The 13,338-nt window shown below is 44.3% G+C and overlaps 1 long non-coding RNA gene across 1 annotated transcript; it reads right to left on the bottom strand.

Moving 5' to 3' along the window:
• Nucleotides 1–255: 255 nt before the first annotated feature.
• Nucleotides 256–10,593, bottom strand: LOC108524490 (uncharacterized). Its single transcript, XR_001884063.1, has 3 exons — nucleotides 10,450–10,593; nucleotides 6,110–6,264; nucleotides 256–455 (listed from the first exon to the last, which is right to left on the bottom strand). It is a non-coding gene; the product is annotated as an uncharacterized LOC108524490 (long non-coding RNA).
• Nucleotides 10,594–13,338: the final 2,745 nt, after the last annotated feature.

Raw genomic sequence — 13,338 nt, 5'->3', positions numbered from 1 at the left:
TACCTTAGTCTAAATTCTCGAAGTGCCCCCAAGGGAACATTGGCATCCTGCTGGTCAAAGACAAATTGAGCTGCCTGGTAGACACTTTACCCTAGCCCCTACCCCATTTTTCTTTCTGTTTATGTGTATATTGGTTTCTAGGACAACCAAACTGCAACAATAAAAACGAATGCAAAGCACTCTACAAATAGAAGATACAAGTGGAATACTTATTATTGTGGTTATGGTCTAATAATAACCAGATGCTAACGAGGGTGGCACGAGATTAAATTAAAAATAGGCAAGCTGTTAGACAGACAGTTGGTTCACAGGGAGAATGCCTTCTCCCCGACCTCCCTTCTCCCTGATGGCAGGTACTTCCTGACTGCACAGGGGAGGCAAGTCTTCATTTTCCAACAGGAAGGAGGCAGATGAGTGTGAGGGAATGTGTTCTGTGGACCAGGAGCCCTCTGTCCCTGCAGCAACAAAGGGAGAAATCACAACCGGGAAATGAACAATTACACTAAGCTGAAGTCTTTCCTTTAAAATCCCTCCACTTCTCACTTGACCCTCACAATATCTTTTGAAATAAATGATCTAGGTGGTAGTTCACCCCATTTTACAGAGAAGAACATTGAGTCAGCAAAAAAAACCTTACTGTAGGCATGGGCAAATTATTTGCCTCTTGGTTGAACTGTTTTCCTCTCTAGATCCTGGTTTCCTTGGGGAAAAGATGGTGTGTTCATGTTTCTGATTTTTATCATCAGAGCCAGAATAGTTAGTATCCTAATTTCTCTTCTAAAGATGTTTTTCCCTTTGTAAAGTGTTTAGTAATCAGTGCCTTGAAACAACTCCTTAAGAGACTTTAACTGGAGGTTTCACATGCAATTTTATTTATGAATCATGCAATCAATCAAATTAACAAGTATTTATTGAATATTTAATAGGAACTGAGCATGAGGCTGCAAGAGAGCAGGAAATAGGAGTCTGGATTGTGGGCCCTGTCTGCAGGGAGCTTCTGAGACTGAGCATAGCAGACTCTCCTATACACCAGAGGAGCTTTGCAATGATGCAAAGGGGTATGTGCCCATTGTCAAGTGGACAGCCAGGATTTTCGGTGCCCTGCAGTCTCTTTAAATGAGAGCAAAGTCACCATAGGCAAGAGAGGACAGAAAAGGATTCTGGGAAAGCCACGGTGAGTGGGAGGCTTGAAGAGGTTTTCATAACATTTCACTGTGCCATGCACTTGAGCTCTGGGCAGCGTGCTTCTCCACAGCACTTAGCACCATCTGACATGCTCTACATTTTATTTATCCATCTTGTTGTTCTCCTCAAATAAAAATGTCAGCTCCATGGGATAGAGATTTGAGGCTGTTTTGTTCACTGATGTGTGCTCAGAGCCTGGCACATAGTAGGTGTTTAATCGATGGTTGCTGGATGATTGAGGAAATGGAACTTCCTCAGTGTCTTTTTTTGCATTCCCAGATCTGGTCCTCATCATTTCTTGCCCAGATAACTACATAAATCTCCTCACAGATCTCTCTGTCCAGAAATCCTAGACCCATTCACATGCCCCTGGCTTGTATTGATTTATTATTATTTTTTCATGTTGTATTTCTCAATTTTATTCCAAATTCCTTGAGAGCAAGGCTTAGTCTTCTCACTCAACTAACATTTGTCAGATACTTAGTAGGTATCAGGTGCTGAGCTAGGTACTGGACACCAAAAATGTGGTGTTTAAGAATAGCTATAGCTGGGTGTGGTGGCTGATGCCTGCAATCCCAGCACTTTGGGAGGCTGAGGTGGGCGGATCACGAGGTCAAGAGATTGAGACCATCTTGGGCAGCATGGTGAATCCCTGTCTCTACTAAAAATACAAAAATTAGCTGGGCATGGTAGCACAGACCTGTAGTCCCAGCTACTTGGGAGGCTGAGGCAGGAGAATCGCTTGAACCCAGGAGGTGGAGGCTGCAGTGAGCTAAGATCACACCACTGCACTACAGCCTGGTGACAGAGCGAGACTCTGTCTCAAAAAAAAAAAAAAAAGAATAGCCACTGCCCTCCAACCAGTCAAGTTTAGTGATGGAGAACAAGCGAAAAGACAACTGCCCCACAAAATAAGAAATGTAAAAGTACATGGGGCTGAGATAAGATGTCACAGAGAAGTGGCACGTGAACTGAGGTATAAAGGTGAGCAAAAATTAGGAAAAATCCTAATTAGGAATTTAGGGACAAAATGATCCACACTGGGAGACCACCATAGGCAGAGACCATCATGAGCTACACCCAGCAGGGCTGCAGTGTGCCTGAAGGGCAGGAGCTCAAAGCCCAGGAAGGAAGTGGGAGCTGAGCCTGCAGAGGTAGACAGGTGTGCCAGGTCTGACCTGGGCTTTGGGAGGGGATGGAAGGGGAGAACCTTGACTGTGAAGGGGAGGAGAGCACCAGGTAAAGAAGGAAGGAGGCCACGGGGTCAGGAGAGGGAATATTTTTATGGCTCCTTGGTTTGATGGGAAAGGATGAAGCCCTTCATATTGCTGAGGGGGGAGTGATGGGGCCAGGGCCAGGGTCTGATACATGTTTGCCTCTTCCCTGCTTAGCACAGTACGTAGCAGTGGTGCCACAGCTCCAACCTCCCCCCACCCTGCCCCCCATTCCTACCTCACCACAAGCATGTCCTTGACCCGGAAGGGAAAGGAATGCCTCCCAGTCCCATATGAAGCCTTTGGCCTGTCTGCCTAAATGGGTGTTTCTGCCTAGGTGAAGGGAGAGCAGTCTCAAGCCCTCCTCTCTAAACAAATGTGCTTCAGCCCCAGGAACTCAAGAAGAAGCAGAGAAAACAGCACAACATATTCTGCAGGTTATCTTTGAAAACTAACTCCACAGAGAAGATATTTGGGATAATGGAGAACCCAATTAATTGTTTTCAGAGTGAAAACTGTCCCCAGAACTATCCCATCTGACCCCCACCTTGGCCAGACTGGCCCACACAGCCATTCCCAACATAAAGGAGACTGGGAAGGCAGAGGCAGGCTGTGGCTGGCTTAGCTAAGCACAATCTGCCACATTGCTGCCCCAGGAGAACTGGGGTTCTGCTTAGCAAGGAAGAAAGAGTGAAATGGCTCTTCACAAGGCTTTGTTGCCCAACTATATAGAGATATGTTAACCAATATAAAAAGCATATTTGAGTTAATTAACAAGCATATAATGGGAATGATTTTGAACTGTCTTCCCTCATTGCAATTCCACACTGGAAAAGTGGTTGTGACAGAGGCAGCACCAAGCCCTAAGCTGCCGGTTTCCTGGTTATCCCACTGACAAGTGGTGGGGCCTTGAGCAAGTTAGTCAACCTCTCTGCACCTCAATGTCCTCGTCTGAAAACAGGGATAATAATAGTGTCTTCCTGAAGGGGTTACTGTGATAATTAATCGAGTTCAGTCACATAAAGCATTTAGCACGGAACATGGAACTCAGAAGGATTCGCAAAATGTTAGGCGTTTTTTACTTTTTGTTGAGCTCCTGTAATGAACTAGGCACTTTACATGCATTGACTCTTAAAATAATCCTGAAAGGTAGATAGTTTTAGATCCATTTTACACATGAGAAAACTGAGGTTCAGAGAGGTCGAGTAACTCATCAAAGTTCATGAAGCCAGGAAGCAGCAGAGCAGAGATTTGAACCTGTCTGAATCCCAAACCCCACTCTTTCTCAGAGGCTGTCTTCTCCTGTCATCAAACAGTGACAAGTTCAGCTACAGGCTTCAGCCCCACAGAACATCCTTCTGACTCTGCAGTTCACAGCCAATGAGGAGAGTTGGCAGCCCCAGAAGCCACAACAACCTTTAATGGACCTTGAGAGTCTGGCATGATCTTTACCCCAGTCCTCATTCTTTGCTTCATGTGGTGTGGTTTCCAGCCCTGCACTGTTCTAGCCAACCCCTGTGCATGCAGTGGACAGCATTTTCTACCTCTGCCAGCATCCTCTTTTGTGGAAATGTTCTTTATGAGCTATGGATGTGGGTGTCATGTTGACTTCTTCGGTCTCAGAATCTAATTATTCTCAGACTGTATGTGTCTGCATGTATGTGTGTGCACACGAGCCTCGCTTATGTCCAAAAAAGATCTCAGGTGACTTGTCAGAGATCCATAGGTACTCCCAGCAGCCCCACGTCCCTCACCCCACATCCACTGCAGCCCCGTCCACCTACCCAAATTCCAAACAACTATGGAAGTTCAACTCCAGTCCTACCTGGTCTAGCAATGGTCTTGAGCCATTCCAGACCAGGCCCCTTCTGTCTCATCCTGTCCCCTAACATGGGCAGAGACCATGCTGGATTCCTCTGCCTTGGACTGGAAAGCACAGCTTTCTTCAAAGCCCCCTCTAGAAACAACTGTTGCTAAAACACTAGATTTCTCTCATGCCTTCTCTAGGTGCAGAGTAAGCAGAGGGAATTGATATGTCAAAAACAAAAGTCTGTAACACATAAAATAATATTTTATATAATGGGTGCTGATTATAATGTAAACTGAACAAGATGTGATATTCTGAAGCCACAGGCAGGATTTTCACTGAGCAGGCCCAACAAATGCCTCCAAGACAAGCTAGGGGGCTTCATTTTCAGGGGCAGGCAAGGAAGACCCTCTTCTCTCCTGGTGAAATCCAGCTCCAGTTCATCCCTGAGAGGCTCAATGCCTGACAATTATGGGTGGAGGGCTTCTAGTGTTAACCATCCCCACCATGTGGTGACAGTTTATACTCTTCTGAAAACTACGCATCCCACACCTTGGAGTGATTAATCTAACAGCCCTGCAGGTGGGTGGGAAGCATTTTCATCTCAGATTTACTCATGGAGCACTCACAGCCAGGGAGGCGAAGGGAACCATGCACACACACACTGCAAATGTATAATAATAACTAACACATATCCGGCATCCTCTGCGTGCCAAGCATGGTGCCAAGACTTCATTCATCCTAATTATAACAGGGATATTATTATCCCCACTTCACAGTTAAGAAGAATGAGGAAACTGAGGCACAGGATATTTAAGTAACTAACTCAAGGTCAAACAGCTAGAATTGGTGAAGGAGAGAACCAAGCCCTAATAGTGTGACCCTAGAGGCCCCACTCAACTGTGATGGTGGTAAAGGCAGCTCTAACCCAGGATTCCGAATTGCTGTTGAGTATCGTTCACAGCATTTTCTTCTGCAACAGACACATTTCAGTGTTTGCTAAAATATGAGGGTTTGGTTCCTAAAGAACTATTTGGTTCATAAAGAACTGGATGTGATCAAATTATCCCTTTTCTACAAAGATGGCCCTTGTTGCTGTCCCGCCTCTCTCCCTCTCTATACATCCCAATGTCTGCCTTTCCTGCCTGTCGCCATTGTGCATTCCATACTCATTCTGCCCACAAACTCTCCTTGACATCGACAGGAACAAATGCAGCATACCCAATAAGCACCTGCAGTGCAGCACCCTCTACCAGGGAAGGGAGGCCTGGGTGGGTATGAGGATGCAGGAAGCTTGTGCAGGGCCACAGTGGCTTCCAGCAGGCCCCAGCCCACCCTGAGCCTTAGAAACTTTACTTGCAGCACAATTTCGGGTGGATTTTCATTTTTCTGAAGAAAAAAATATCTATGTGAGTACAGCCATCTATACGTGGATATACATGTTAGCCATGGCAACTAAGAAAGCCATTCAAATTGCAGCACCGAAATGAACAGAGCTGAACAATAAGCTTAAACATGCCTAGAGCAAGTTGAGCAATAAACAGGTTTTTAATTTTTTCCCCTTCCGTCTCTTGAGTGTCTGTCTCTGATGGGTGATGTGACAGAGGAAGGCAGCTCCATAAATTCTGAATTCTGAATACTAAATCAGCAAATGGCAGCCGGGTGTTGGGAGCTGGTTCCCCTCTTCCTGGAGCTGCTATTTTATGGGGACTCTGTGACCCAGCCCTGCTCCTCCTGAGGTCCAGCTCCTAACACAACCCACCGACAGGCAGTAGGTTCACGTGCGGTGGGTTCACATGCTATCACACTAGCTCACAAGGGGCAGCACCTGAACCCACAACTCTGGGAAATGGAGTTCAGAAGGGCAAGGTCACATACAGATGCAGAAATGAGTTTGCAGTACCAGTGTGGGTCTTTGGGTCTTTGTCCAATCCTGGAAGTCGAGGTTATTTCCCATTTTGCAGATGAGAACACTGAGGTTCAAGTCAGTTAAGTGGCTTGCATAAAGTTATACAGCCAGCACGTGGTGGAGATGGGATTTCAGAACCTGCGAGTTTCCTGAAAGCCAAAGAGAAGAGGAAAAGTCATTCTACTTTATAGCTGATAGAAGTTAATAAAAATCAACTATTTAGAATTGTCAAACTCTTCCTGAATACTCAGAGAATGTGACAGGATTTTGAGGGTGCTATGGCAGGTTTGCCAGAAACTCCCTTTCATTGCCCCAGTAAATGGAATATATGGTGAAGTAATTTATATATTTATCAAGCACTCATGGCTGTGTGGATACTTTGATAAGCACTGGAGGGTATGAGCGGAAATAAGACACAATCCTTGCCCACTTTGAGCTGTTAGCCTAGTAAGGAAGATGAAACATGTAGTCAGTTAAGTATTTACTCAACAACAAATACTTAAAGTCTTCTTTGTGCTGGTCACATAGCAGACTGATAATTTCCATAACGGAGACAGATTTTTAAAAATTTGAAAGAAATTTGAATGAAGGGTCTGAACAGAACCTGGATGTATCATTTTTAAAAACCCAGAGTTTAGCTTGTATCTCTTTCTCATGAAAATGTAGAAGAGTGGTTAGGTTAGGAATGTGGTTAGCTGTAAGCAACAGAAACCTTGACTGGACAGTGCTTCTCAAACTTCAGTGTGAGTGTAACTCACTAGGGGATGGTTGTTAAAGTGCAGGTTCTTACACAGAAGGTCTGGGGTGGGAACTGAGAGTCTTCATTTCTAACAAGCTCCCTGGTGAGACTGATGCTGCTGGTTCACAGGCAGCATTTGGAGTAGGTAGGGACTCTAGGGATAGTGACAAAGGCTTTGTTGAATTGTCACACTCTCCTGTAACAAGCATCCCAGACAAAGGCAGTGGGACTGTGTGGAAGCCCATTGATGCCACTAGGAAACCATTCTTTACACATCTCTCCACTCTTTTTTTTTTTTTTAATTTTAATCCTCATGCTTGTTGCCCCATGTTGTAATATGGCTGTTTCTGTATCATGTCTGTTTCAGATTCACAGGAGGGAGTGGCCCTTATATCAGGAAAGCATAGGTTGCCCAAAAATTACCCAAACCTCATCACCTTCCAAAAAACAGCTTAAATCTAACTGGACAGAATGTGGGTAATTTATAAAGAAAAGAAATTTATTTCTAATATTTCTGGAGGCTGGGAAGTCCAAAGTCAAGGAGCTGCATCTTGTGAGGGCCTTCTTGCTGTGCTATAACATGGCAAAGGCCTCTCACGGTAAAAAAAGAGAAGACATGCCAACTCAGGTCTCTCTTCTTTTTATAAAGCCACTAATCCTGTCATGAGGGCCCTACCTTTACAACCTCAACTAACCCTAATTACCTCCCAAAGGGTTCATCTCCAAATATTACCAACATATGAATTTGAGAATTAAGTTTCCAACACATTAGTTTGGGGAGAACACATCCAAACCATAGCAGTGTTCCATGGCCACTTCTAGCTGCAAGGGAGCATGGAAGGAGTGTAGCTCTCGCTGAGCACGACCCTGAACAAAATCAGGCCTTGTTTAGTCATACGTGTGTTTTTTTGCATAAACATTCATTTAGCACCTAATACGCACCAAGTCCTCCAGTAGGCCCTCATGCAGTGAGATATGTTAGATGTGTTTTATTACTTCCATGTTAACAGATGGGAAAATGAGGCTCCAAAGACTTAGACATTCATTTTGGCATCAAGTATCTAGTTAAGGATGGAAGAAGGCCTGGGATCCCTGGATCCCGGCAATTTTGTGAGCATGTGTGTATATGTTTAAAAATAGTGCTGCATGGCTGGGCGCGGTGGCTCAAGCCTGTAATCCCAGCACTTTGGGAGGCCGAGACGGGCGGATCACAAGATCAGGAGATCGAGACCATCCTGGCTAACACGGTGAAACCCCGTCTCTACTAAAAAAATACAAAAAACTAGCCGGGCGAGGTGGCGAGCGCCTATAGTCCCAGCTACTTGGGAGGCTGAGGCAGGAGAATGGCGTGAACCCGAAAGGCGGAGCTCGCAGTGAGCTGAGATCCGGCCACTGCACTCTAGCCCGGGCGACAGAGCGAGACTCTGTCTCAAAAAAAAAAAAAAAAAAAAAAAAAAAAAGCCCAAAAAAAAAAAAAAAAAAAAAAAATAATGCTGCAAAAAAAAGAAAAGAAAAGAAAGCAGATTTAAATGCAAGTGAATGAGAGATACTGATTAAGTGAAGCGAGTTGGACCACCTGTGTGTCACTTTAGCACTGGCTTCCTCGCAAGAGTTTTGTTGTTTATGTTGTTGTTTTCTCATTGTCACTATAGTTTAGGTTTGTTAGCATTTGTTGAGTATAAACATAGAGTAAATGGCAATTTGGAATGATCTTTAAAAAAAATAAAACATAAAATAAAATGATGCATTTAGTTGAGTCCATTGAGGCCTGTGCATCACCTTTTCCAGAAACTTAAAATGGAAGTTACCTCCCAGGTAAGCCAAGGATGCAGCATTAAGAACTCTTTGTAGAATTTGAGGACAGACTCACGGTCAGTAAATAGCAGAAGCTGATGCGGTGCAAATCACGCCAGACAAACTTAATTGCTTTTTTTTTTTCTACTCTATAGAAATGCCAGATGAGGAGATAAAAGGAAGGGGTGAATATCATGTTCTCAATTTTAGGAAAGTGCTTGAGGATAGTGACTTGGGCAAGGTTCTGAGTAAAAACTAAATAATAACCATTCAAATGGGCCCGGTGGGGGGTCCTGGCCTGGGGACCCCAATGCAGGGGTGCCCCACATTGCCCAGAGCCCGATTTTTAATGAGGTTTGAGTAAAGTCTGCTAAAACCCTTCCATTCTGAGTGGTCCAGGCAGCAGCAGCATGGGCAAGGCTGGGAGCTTGCCAGAAATGCAGAATTTCAAGCCCCACCCCAGGCGTCCTGTATCTGCATCTGCTTGTGACAAGACCTCCAGGGAAGTCATATACACATTCCAGAACTAGATTCTGATGTCCCAGAATCAGCTCCAAAACCCTGGAAAGTTGGAGGGTCTCCCCCAACCTTCTAATCGGGTGCTGTCTCTCTCTCACCTTTACACTGCTCCCCACCAACACTGTCATCCAGGAAGGACTATGGTCCCCCAAATACTGTGCTCCAAAATTCATGCTCCCACACCCCATCATAAACTATTACCATTACCAGAAGGGGGTCCCGATGCAGACCTCAAGAGCGAGAGGTTGTTGGACCTTGCATGAGAAGGAATTTGAGGCAAATCCATAGGGTAAAGTAAAAGCAAATTTATTTAAAAAGTAAAGGAATAAAGAATGGTTTCTCCATAGGCAGAGAAGCAGAATGGGCTGCCTGACTGAGTATACTTATAGTTATGTTTTGATTATATGCTGAACAAGGGATGGATTATTCATAAGTTTTCCAGGAAATGGGCAAGGATTTCCCAGAACAGGATTCCTGCCCTTTTTAGATTATATAGCGTAACTTTCTGATATTGTCATTTATAAACTGTCATAATGCTGGTGGGAGTGTCTTTTAGCATGCTAGTGCATTATAATTAGTGTATAATGAGCAGTGAGAATGACCAGAGGTCACTTTCATCGCCATCTTGGTTTTGGTGGGTTTTGGCAGGCTTCTTTACCGCATCCTGTTTGTTCATCAGGATCTTTGTGACCTGAATCTTGTGCCTATCTCCAATCTCATCCCGTGACTAGGACTGCCTAACCTCCTGGGAATGCAGTCTGGTAGGTCTCAGCCTTATTTTACCCAGCCCCTATTTACTGGAGTCACTCTGCTTCAAACGGCTCTGACATTACCTTGATGCCCTACTGACAGCTTGTTCTTCCAGGCAGTCTCAGCCAGACTGAGGTACACATACCAAAGGGATTATTTGTCTTACAGTAAAAGTCAGTTAATGAGAATGTAATTGTGGAATTTAAGGCCATACAAGATCCAGGGGGACATATCTATGGGCAGCGGACACCACTAAGAAACCAAGGATAGAAAGTTGAATGCAGCACCCACACCCTTACCTTGTACATCAGGTACTGTGACAGACCCTTTTCTCTACTTTGTTTTGCTTGTTTCTCACAATCCTGGGAGGTTTCATTATTCACTTCTTTTTGGTGAGGAGTCCCAAACTCAGAAAGGTTAACTGGTCCGAAGTTACAGAACCAGAAGGAACAGAATCAAGCCTGGTGCTGACATCCGCTATCTTCCAAAGTCAGGATCTTTTTCCCACCATTGCCCCACTTCCTCCACTTACCTGTACAGATCACCTAGAGCGTCCCTTATCAAGGCCACTGACAAATAACTGCCATTGAGGGTGATGGTGAGGGTCAGGGAGGCAACCCAGACTCAGAAGCTCATCCACACTATCTTCTACTCATGGTCAGAAGGCCAAGGAAAAGGTACTAGGGATAAAAAGTGGAAAGGAAAAAAAGTATATGAACTGTCCGTTAATAAATGTGTTCTTTAGACTCCACTTATTTCCAAAAACATTTAAACTTAAAACATGTCTTTATATTTTACAAACTTATAAACAAGCCCATATATATTAGCCTCTTTATAGTAACAATTTATGAAAGAGTGCCATATAATAAGCAGAAAATTGAATTTCACAGTCTTGAGAGAAAGACAGTTGCTACCACCAAATGCAAAACTTAGCTTTAAATTCTCTCATAGTTGAGGCCAAAAAGTGTGATGAGATTGTGTAAAAGAAGCAAGTATGATTGGGAGAGGCCCATTTTTTTCTTAGCATTTATAAGAAATTGTCTCATGAAACTGACAGCCACCCCTGTCTGGGAAGGGGTGAGGAAAAATGTCCTGTGATCTGGAGAAGAGATAAGTTTGGGTAAGATGCCCTAAATGAGACTCTGCTTAGAAAGGTATGAGCATTAGCACAGGAAGGAAAAAAATAACCAGAAAGATACAGATGAATTCAATAAGTGGGGGGAACCTCAAAAGTGGGCACCTACAGAGAGCAACGCAGCCCCAGGGTCAAGTGCAAATTAGACGAGTTTGCAATGGGAAGTTGCAGTGAAATTAAAAAAAAAAAAAAAAAAAAAAAGGCAAGTTGATTTGGGTGTGCATATGCAGGGGCCAGGACACAAAGCCAGAAGGAAATCATCTCTGGGGGCGGTGAGAGGGAGCCTGGGATATTGCAGCCAGCTGTGGGCATCTTATTACCCGACAGGGGTAGGCAAAGTAGAGAGAGTTCAGAAAAGGGCACCAGACATGATTAGGTAGCAAGAGAGATTAATTTATGAGGAAAGATTAAAAGCTGAAGTAGGAATACCGGACTAAGGAAAAGCTGGCTCCCTGTCTTGTGGAGGGAACTTAGAAGGCACTCGGGCGGGCAAGAAGGGAGGAAAGAGGAGGCCTGGCCTGGCCCAGGCCCATGACGGGGTGAAATAGACTGGGTAGAAGGGGATGGTGGAAACATCCACCTAAGGAGACCTGAAGGGTCAAAATTAGAAACTAATAGCAAAGCTGCCATCACCTCTGCCATATATAGAAGCTGCAGCACTAAGAGCTCTGCAACAGAGTTGTTCTCAGAGGTGGGAATGGTTTGCAAGAACCATCGACATGTCTTCTCCAGGCCACTCCTCATTGTGGTCATTGAGGCACAGTAGGGGCTTATGCTCATTCATTCAACACATACTGGGCATCTACTAAAGTGCTATGCATTGTGCTAAGGATTGAGGGGACAGTCATATAAGATACAGTCCCTGACCTCAAGGGGCTTGAGATCATAGACAAGTCAATTCTTATAAGTCAGTGTCATACATGCTTCTATCGGGAAAAATATTAACAGAGATCACAGGGACCCAGACAGGAAGGCCAAGGGAAGACTTCTCCTAAGAGGGGCATATGAGCCAAGATTGGAAGGATGATAGACATCAGCTAGCTAAGGAGGTGGGTAGATGGGGTACCAGGCAGAGGGAACAGTAAAGGCAAAGATATGGAGGTTTAAAGCATCATGCCATGTTCAAGGAAATTGAAAAACTCCAATTTGGCTGGAGAAAAGCAGGCAGAAGAATGAGGAGATAAGGTTAATGAGTTGGGCAAGGGGCAGACCACAAAAGACCTTGTAGCATGAAGCTCAGGAATTTGAACTTCAAACTGAAAGCTTTTGGAGTCAGCAATTGAAGGCTTTTAAGAAAAGTCATGCCAAAATCTGGTGTGGGATTTTGAAAGATTGCAGATGGCTGCTGATGGTTCAACTTAAACAAAAGTGATACACATTCAGTAGAAATCATACTCTAAGTACCCATCCACCATTCTTTATTTCACTTTCAGTACAGTATTCAACAAATTGAATGAGATATTCAACACTTTATTGTAAAATAGGCTTTGCGTTAGATGGTTTTGCTCAACTGTAGGCTAATGTAAGTCATAGCCTTAACACTTAAGGTGCGCTAGGCTAAGCTATGATGTCTGTAGGGTAAGTGTATTCAATGCATTTTTTGCTTGAAATACGTTCAACTTACAATGGGTTTATTGGGACATGACCACATCACAAATCAAGGAGCATCTGTACTTCGGTGGCAGTGGAAATAAGAATCAAAGGGGAAGTATAGTCTGGAGACAAAGTAATCAGTTGACAATTATTGCCATGATCCAGGTACAAGAGCCTGAACTAAGGTAGTGATCACAGAGAGATAGAGGCTGCAGACCTTTTTGAATGTTTAGCAAGGGGAGCTGAAAAGGAAGGTAGAGTCTAGTGTAAAAGGGTCCTGGGCATAAATTCTTCACTGAATGGTGGTGTTCAGGTAGGCGAGGGTCAGACAGGCTTCAGGGAGAAGTGAGAATCCTGTTTGGACAAGTTGGGTGATATGCTTGGAGTACATCTGCAGGCAGGTGAGTGATAGGTTGGTGCTCAGTTCGAACTCAGAGATTCAGGACCTATCAACACATCTGTGATAACTAAGGCCACAGTGTGAAGGAGATAACCAAAGGTTACATGGAAAAGAACAAGTATTGGGGAATGCCAACAGCTCAAGTATGAGTGGAGGAAGCAAGGCTGCAAGGGAGGATGAGAAGGAGCTGCCTGAGAGGTAGTTGGGAAACAGAGAGATCGTGGAATCACACAAATCAAGAGAGGAAGAGTTTCAAAAAGGATGGAATGCGGGGCAGAGCAAGATGGCCGAAT

This window comes from Rhinopithecus bieti, unplaced genomic scaffold (assembly GCF_001698545.2).
Source record: "Rhinopithecus bieti isolate Rb0 unplaced genomic scaffold, ASM169854v2 scaffold_83425, whole genome shotgun sequence".
In the NCBI taxonomy this organism is placed as follows: domain Eukaryota; kingdom Metazoa; phylum Chordata; class Mammalia; order Primates; family Cercopithecidae; genus Rhinopithecus; species Rhinopithecus bieti.
This window is presented reverse-complemented; position numbering and strand designations above follow the sequence as displayed.